Raw genomic sequence first — 8,519 nt, 5'->3', positions numbered from 1 at the left:
TGTGCTCTTAGTGCTAGAGCATATACATGATGCTTTTCACAAAGAGTGCATATGTATTTTACTTCCCACAAAGGTAAATGATTAATATGCCAAAGGTTGGAGAACCCTTTAATCCAAGGTTTGAAGGGTGATAGTCACTATGGTTTAAAATTAGAAATTTTTATTTGAATTTAAAAACCGGTTCCCTCTTCTCAAGGAGATAAAAGAGGGTATCTCCCTTTAATTCTGCACAAGAAAAGAATGTGTTGCCCCCTATGCACTGCATGGACTGAGGCAAGTTAGGGCACCGTTTGGAAGCAAGCATGGCGACGTGTTGCTACTGCAGGGGAATTACACAGAGTCTCCTCCTTGTACTGTAGAGAGAGCTCCTCTGAGATGAGAGCCAAGGCTCACTTAGGCCTTGTGATACAACCCGAGAAGCTTGTGAAGAACCCCATCTGTTGACTAGAGCTCTGAGCTACAAAGAGCACATCCGGTTGCTACAATAGACGCTCTGAGATGTTGTGGAAAGGCTATGATGTGATCTCAACACTCAGCTCCTTAGTGTGGGCTACACAAAGTAGGGTGATAGTAATGGGAGATGCCTCACATAATCAGAACCAGAAAAACATGTTGCCATTGTAGCCTGTAGGAGAGCTAGAATCTGCAGACTAAATGCAGCACTCATAGAGAGTTACGCTACTAGCTAGCTCAGGATTATGCTTTCTTTAACAATAACAATGACCTCTTCTCACACAAAGAACTCATCAAAGATTAGTAGAACAGAGTGCACAAATCTCTTCAAGTAAACCTTGAGTAGATAAGCTTCTTTCTGCTCTTCTTTTCGCTTGCTCTCTGAAGTACCTCCTTTCTGAGCTAAAATGCAGAGAACTTCTTAACCTATTCCCTTCACATAGAGAACTCATCAATAATAATAATGACCTCTTCTCACACGGAGAACTCATCAAAGATTAGTAGAATAGAGTGCACAAATCTCTTCAAGTAAACCTTGAGTAGAGAAACTTCTCTTTGCTCTTCTTTTCGCTTACTTTGAAGTACCTCCTTTCTGAGCTGGAATGCAGAGAACTTCTTGACCTTTCCCTTCACATAGAGAACTCATCAATAATAATAATGACCTTTAAATCTATATAATGCACACACATCCGAAAGGTGCCATCTTTCTTCTTGACTAAGAATACGAGAGCTACAAAGGGTGATTGACTAGGAGTGACCCATCCCATATCAATGAGCTCTTATACTTGCTTTGCCTTTTCACCTTTTTTAACCTTTGACAACCTAGGGCTATAATGGCTTGACATGTAGGCTTAGCTCTGTGTAAACAAGTAGACAACTCAACTCTACATTTTTGACAAATTAACCATGTGTTTTTACCACATCATCTAGAATATAAACATATCAACCAAAATATAGACATGTCATCATGTGCGTAGACAACTAGGCAACATCATGTGTGGATAGATCAATACAGTGTCAACACGTCTGCTCAACATGTAACCACGTATGCCACGTGTAAGGATAACTCGATAGGATGTCAACACGTCTGCTCAACATGTAACCACGTATGCCATGTGTAAGGATAACTCGATAGGATGTCAACATGTTCACTCAGCATGTAACCACATAGGCCTATGAATTTTTTTTAGATAGACAGATAAGTGTGTGCATGTTGACACATCAGATAGTATGTTTCTCATATGTTTCCACATCAACACCATGTGTTAACCACCTCAAATCTATAATAATGTAGACATATCAAATCTTGTTTTTCGGCCACATCAACACCATGCATAGACATGCCAATCGTGCACTGAGGTTGGCCACGTCAAACTCTTGAGTGCATTCATCATATGATTAACCCTCAAATGCCCCCCCCACACACACACACACACACACACACACACAGACGAAATCATTGGCTGGCTGGCACTAGCGACGAAGGCAAGAACATGAGACGCTAAAGGTGGCAACGAAGAGAGCGCAGTCGATGGCAGGATCACTGGACGTTAAGGTCAGCAAGAAGCACCGACAGCAGCGACGGTAGCGCGCGCGCGCGCACACACACACAGAGACACTATATGTCTCAGCTATGTGTATATAAATGTTTGTGCCAGCATGTGTATACATGTGTGTGCGCGGCGTGTATGTGTATACATATGTGGCAGGCCCCACACACATATGTATACACATGCTGACACATGACACATACACAGGTGTGAGTATATAAATGTGTGTGTCAACATGTGTATATATGTATGTAAAAATATATACATCCACACATATATATGTATACATATGTGTGGATGTATATATGTATGTAAAAATATGCATACAAGTTATACATATATACATACCTATACAATATGTACATATATTTAAATATGTATATGTATATATATACATATATGTATATTTATATTTATAAATGTATATATATAAATTAGATATATATATATATATATATATATGTACATATATATATACATACATCTATATATATCTACATGTATACGTATGTATGTATGTATGTATGTATACATACACACACATGCATGCATATATATATATATACATACATACATACATACATACACACACACACACGCATATACACATATGGACGATTATTTAAAGAAAATACATCTATATATATCTACATGTATACGTATGTATGTATGTATGTATGTATACATACACACACACATGCATGCATATATATATATATATACATACATACATACATACACACACACACACACATATACACATATGTATATGTATATATATATATATATGCATGCATGCATATATATATATACATACATACATACATACATACACACACACACATATACACATATGGACGATTATTTAAAGAAAATGAGATTTAAATGCGCTTTAAATGTGTATGTTATGTGTGATTTCTTATTAGTAATCAAGGTGAAGCTAGAGACATAGGTGTTAGATGTATATGATAGTTATTTAGAGAGAATAAAGGTTCATAGGATGGGTTTTACAAAAACACTTTAAATGCATATGTTATATGTGATTTCTTAGTAGTAATCCTAGGTAAATTAGGCCTAGACACATGCACATAATGTCCAAGTTGGTTTTGTATAAGAAGAGTCCCCATTTCTATCTCCACTGCAACATATATGCATTGTACCTTCCCATAAATCAGGATGAGTATCCACTGCAAGATATATGCATTGTAGTTTCCCACAAATTTAAGATGGAATAGTTATTAAAAGATTAGAAAGTGTTTTATCACCCATGACAACGTCCTTGAGAATTACAAAGTGTTATTTGTAATTCCAAGCAATCCAATAAATAATACTCACATTTCCAAGACACACACACACACACACACACACACACATGTGAGTTATTTAAGGGAATGAAGAATCTCAGCCATATTAGAGAATTTGGAAAAATCCTAGTTCCCATTTTGGAAGATTTAAAAAAGGGACCATAGTGAAACTTTTTAAGCTTTTGTCAAAACCCCCTCATGTGACATATCATTAGAAAGAGCTTAAAGAGTAGGTTCTAAATGCACATTCACCGACAACTTTCGAGTTTGTATGCTTAAGATACACCAAAAAGTAGATTGAATAGAAAATTCCCTAAGTCTTGGGATTTTTCCAAATTCTCCAATATGGCAATCTTACATATGATGGGTTTTACAAATACCCTTTAAATGCATATCTTATGTGCAATTTCTTAGTAGTAATAATGGATAATAAGCTAGGCCGAGACACATGCATAGTATGTGCAAGTTGGTTTTGTACAAGATGAGTCCCTATTTCAATCTTCATTGTAACATATATGGATTGCAACTACCCATAAATTACAATATGGAAAATTTATTTTAAAAAATAGGGTTAAAGGGCTGCAATCAACTCCTTTCTAGATGAGTGGTGATTATAAACCAAATAACATCACATAGGCTATAGCTCGAATGTTGTAGCATCAATAATTTATTCCTTGACTCACATCTTTATATCTTAAACAAGCACTAAAAATGTACTAAATAAAACAGAGATGATGATAAATTAAATAGCATCACATAGGCTAAAGGTCTAGTAGTAGTAGCATCAAGTGAACAACAGTATGTCCCTTGATTGCCATCTTTATATCTTAAACAAGCACTAGAAATGTACTAAATAAAATGCAGATGATGATAAGTAAAATAACAGCACATAGACTATAGCTCGAGTAGTTGTAGCATCAACAGTTTACCCCTTGGCTATCATCTGTATATCTTAAGAAAGCACTAAAAATTGTACTTTAAAAAATGCAAATGGTGACACCAAAGGCCCTCACAAATGTATGATAATCTAGTGAGTTTCCAAGTTATGAGTATCTCCTAAGCATCTCCACTAACTGAGCGGTGGTGAAAAGTAAGGATAAATACAAGGAGCAATGATTTAATTTTAACTAACTAAATTACTTGGCCCACGAGAGTATTGGTACTAGTGAACCTGTTTTGCTGGCCATTGAAAGCAAATATAAAAAGGCATGTTCTTGATCACTAGTGTGTAAAATAAAGTATTTTACAAAACAACGTAAAACCATCATCATAAATTAAGGAAATATTATTGAAGACATTTAAAAGATTGTGGTTTTTCTTCCACAACTTGTTAAAATTTTGAGACTTAAAATTTATCAAAATTTGAAGTTATAATTTTTTTAAATAAAATCCCATTTTTTCCCCTCACACTACATAGTAAAGAGTGCTAGTGACAAAAACAGAGCATAGTGTTGGCTTGTTTAGAGTTCAATTGCAAAGGAATAAAATGTGAGGGTGGCATGCCAATCTACTAGATTTTTTTTAAAGAAAATGAAGCTTAGCCTTTAATGCCTCTTTAGTTATTTAATTATGTTAAAACAATGGTTTGCATTAAAGAATAAGTTTGAGCTTATAAGAACAAGTGAAGTTTATGACAAATAAGAGTAGTGGGCCTATTTAGGAGGTTGTTCTTTGCTACTCTAATAGCTTAATACCTTTTTAATCTAGATCATTGCATTGAACATCATTACTAATGTCTTAGCTTTGGAGTTGCTTTACATGATTGTGTGTGATTTTAATCATCTTTTCTTCTTTTTAGACATAGATTCTGATGTTAAATCAATGGTAAACTTATCTTAGCATATAAAACAAATGAAACACAAAATGAGACATGATACATGTCACATGACATAAAAAAGAAGTGCTTGAGATATGTGAGAGGAGGCATAGCTTGTGTTGTTATTGATAGTAGATTATCTATGATATGTTGTTTTATTATTATATAAATTATGATTGGCATGTAAAATCATCCATCGAATGCGTGCGATTTTTTTTTACAACTGAAGGAATTTTTGCCCTAAGGCAATATCACCAAGCAAGTGAGAAGCAAGTGTGGCTTGTAGTGGTTGATCCTAGGACCACTTTCATCCGAGGCACATCCCTTAACCGACCGACCACAATGATCTTTGTTGAATGCATAAGATTTAACTAGTGATGCATAGCATGAGACACATATTGGCCATATGTATCTAAAACCTAGAGCATGGCATCCATACCACCAAGCAAAAAAAAAAGGGTACTTACTAAAAACTAAGTGAAATTAGTTATTTCATAATGGTGAAAACAAAAAATATATATTCATATATATATGATTAAATCAACATGATTAATTTATTGGCATAATAGTTAATTTGGAGCAACATGAAAAGTAGAATATGAGTTATACGTGGTTCTAGATGTTTACATGTACACAATCGTATGTAAAGAAAACGGAGCAATATTTAGTGCTTGTTCAACACAGTCCACAGCAGGTCTCGAGCAGGCAGCAGCAGCAGAGCGCAGCCAAACTGCACGAGAAATTATACACAGATTAAAGCTAAGCTTAAAATGAAGCTAAGCGTTAATTTTATGATATTAATGGCATCAAGAGCACGCCCCACACACACACACACACACACACACACACACACACACACACGTATACCGACCAGCCTTCGAGGAAGCTCGCGTCGCGTGATTGGCTGCTGTAGTACTGTGGAGGGGGCACCACTTTAGGAGGCATTTGGTAATTATTCTGCTGCTGTGGGTAGCCTGAGATTAATCATCGAAAACACCATGTGCTATTATTTGTTATCCGTTCATAATTTGGAACAGATTAAGAGCGTGTGATAGTTATTTAGGATTACGTAAATTACACCAAGCACGGGCAATGATTAAGTTAACCCATGCAATGATTAAGAGTACCAGTTAAGATGGCATACGGTTATCAAATTAGGGTTATCAAAAATACCCAAGGGTTATCAAAAATAACGATTATCCGTTAGTATTTGGAACAAATTAATAGCGTGTGCTAGATAGGATTACAAAGATTACACTAAGCACGGGCAGTGATGAAGAGCGCAATTATGAAGATTAAGCTAAACCATGCGATGATTAAGAGTATAGGTTAAGATAGCAGTACCCGGAGGAGGGTAGCCATATGGCTGCTGCGAATTAGGGTTGGCGTAGCTGGTCATTTTGGCTACGATGGGAGCTCAGAGGGCAATGGAAATGCGAAGCGCGAGACCTGAGGCTTGTTAGCGAAGGAATCTGGCAATGTTAAAAGACATACACACAAAGCACAAGGAGATAGGGTTGGCAGAGAGAATAAAATCACATCATGGTGGGGGATAGGGATATGGAGACTTTGATCCTTAATTAACCATCTTGTGACTTGGCTCCCACTCCCCACCCTCACGCGTAAACGCGGCCACCTCGTCCCTCTCAAGTGTCCACACAAGTCAACTTCATTATTCCCTTGCACTACCATTTTTCTATTTGCCCCTTTCCATGCCCCCCCTATAGCACTTTTTCTTCGGTCTCTTTTGCCAAATATGTGTAAAGCTTAGTATGCTTTGACCCAAGAATCCAATTATGATCATAGGCTTTTTCTTCTTCTATGGTCTCTTTTGCCAATTACGTGTAAAGCTTAGTATACTTTGACCTAAGAATCCAATTATCATAGGCTTTGACACACCCACATGGTTTGAGGCACATATAGTAAGTGATTCGCTCCTATTTCACATCTAGCACCTATTTCACATCTAACACAAGTTGGTTCTACAAAAGAGCACAAAACCTACCATTTAATGCCCCTATTAGCTGCCTACCATTAAAAAAAATAGTGATTACAACAATCACCCAAGAGCATCATGGTCATTGTTGAGGGAAAAACCAACCCAATTCTAGAGGACTAGGATGCCAATTCCATGGGCACAATCAAATTCTAGAGGACTAGGATGCCAATTCCATGGGCGCAATCAAATTCTAGTCCAATTTTTCTTGATCAACAATCCTCTTAAGCCTAACAGCAGTGAAAAAATAATCGGTTGGCTTTGAGAGAAAATTAACATGGTGGATGATCCTCCCAACATTATGAAGTTTGTTAGCCCAAACTTTATTTTAGGTAGATTCTTAACATTGTTCTTCCACACGTTCTTGCTCTTTGATCATGTTGGTGTGTGGGAGCCTTCAGGTTATTCCTTTGTGATGTTGGATCAAAGTGTTGTCTCTTCTTTTGGTGTGCTAGTTTTAAGAGTTCCTCCCTTACTACCCATGTGTAGTAGGTGGAAGGCCTCACCATATAATAGTACCCAAACAAAAGGCACTACTTGTGATATTATCCTCCATTACTACCCATGTGTAGCAGGTGGAAGGCCTCACCATATAATAGTACCCAAACAAAAGGCACTACTTGTGATATTATCCAATATGCAAGGATTGTAAAAATGGGCTCCTTTAAAGATAGTCTTGAAGAAGAGAAGCCTTGCCCACCCATTGGTGCTTATGGGTCCATTCTAGCCTTTTGTTTGGCCATTAGCATGCTACATGTTAATTAACATTCTCAGGATCAAAGAAAAGATCAAAGGATTGAACACTTGGATCAATGAACCTATCAAATACCAAGTGATTTATGACACAACAAAAGAACAATCAAGAGGGAATATTTATGATCACGATAACAACCATAGACAAAGGGGCTCCAAAGATGTCAAGACTAGTTTTATAACCCTACATGACATAAAAGTGTCCTCTCATAGGTTTGTAATAAATTCGTTTCCCTTGTATAAAAATTTCATTTCATAATCTCCTTATCTATTCTCAATCTACATTATTCTAACATTATAGAAAGATAATTGACATGGGAAAAATGATCATATATATATATATATATATATCATAGTTAACCATGCTAAACAAAGAATATTATAGTGACGGTTGAAAACATGGCACATTAGGGGGGGGGGAAAATCTCTCAGAAGAAAATTAATCATTTGATGATTTCCTTATTAACTATGCTCAAACTACACAATTAAGAAACCACATAAAATTATTAGCATGAGAAGAAAAAAGCATACATCATGGTTACACCATTCTATTTCACCATCTTAAGCACCAAGATCCAAAATGAAAATTTGATTCTTTATTTGTCTATGAAATGGATGTGATGGAGATGTTAATTATTCTTACAAAA

At 36.2% G+C, this 8,519-nt stretch overlaps 1 long non-coding RNA gene across 1 annotated transcript; it reads right to left on the bottom strand.

Annotated features, from left to right (window-relative positions):
* Window positions 1-5,623: 5,623 nt before the first annotated feature.
* LOC147623809 (uncharacterized) lies at window positions 5,624-6,625 on the bottom strand. Its single transcript, XR_015269286.1, has 3 exons — window positions 6,468-6,625; window positions 5,995-6,097; window positions 5,624-5,853 (listed from the first exon to the last, which is right to left on the bottom strand). It is a non-coding gene; the product is annotated as an uncharacterized LOC147623809 (long non-coding RNA).
* Window positions 6,626-8,519: the final 1,894 nt, after the last annotated feature.

The sequence above is a fragment of the Cibotium barometz genome, chromosome 26 (genome assembly GCF_041138505.1).
Source record: "Cibotium barometz isolate CiBa-2024 chromosome 26, ASM4113850v1, whole genome shotgun sequence".
Taxonomy (NCBI): Eukaryota; Viridiplantae; Streptophyta; class Polypodiopsida; order Cyatheales; family Cibotiaceae; genus Cibotium; species Cibotium barometz.
This window is presented reverse-complemented; position numbering and strand designations above follow the sequence as displayed.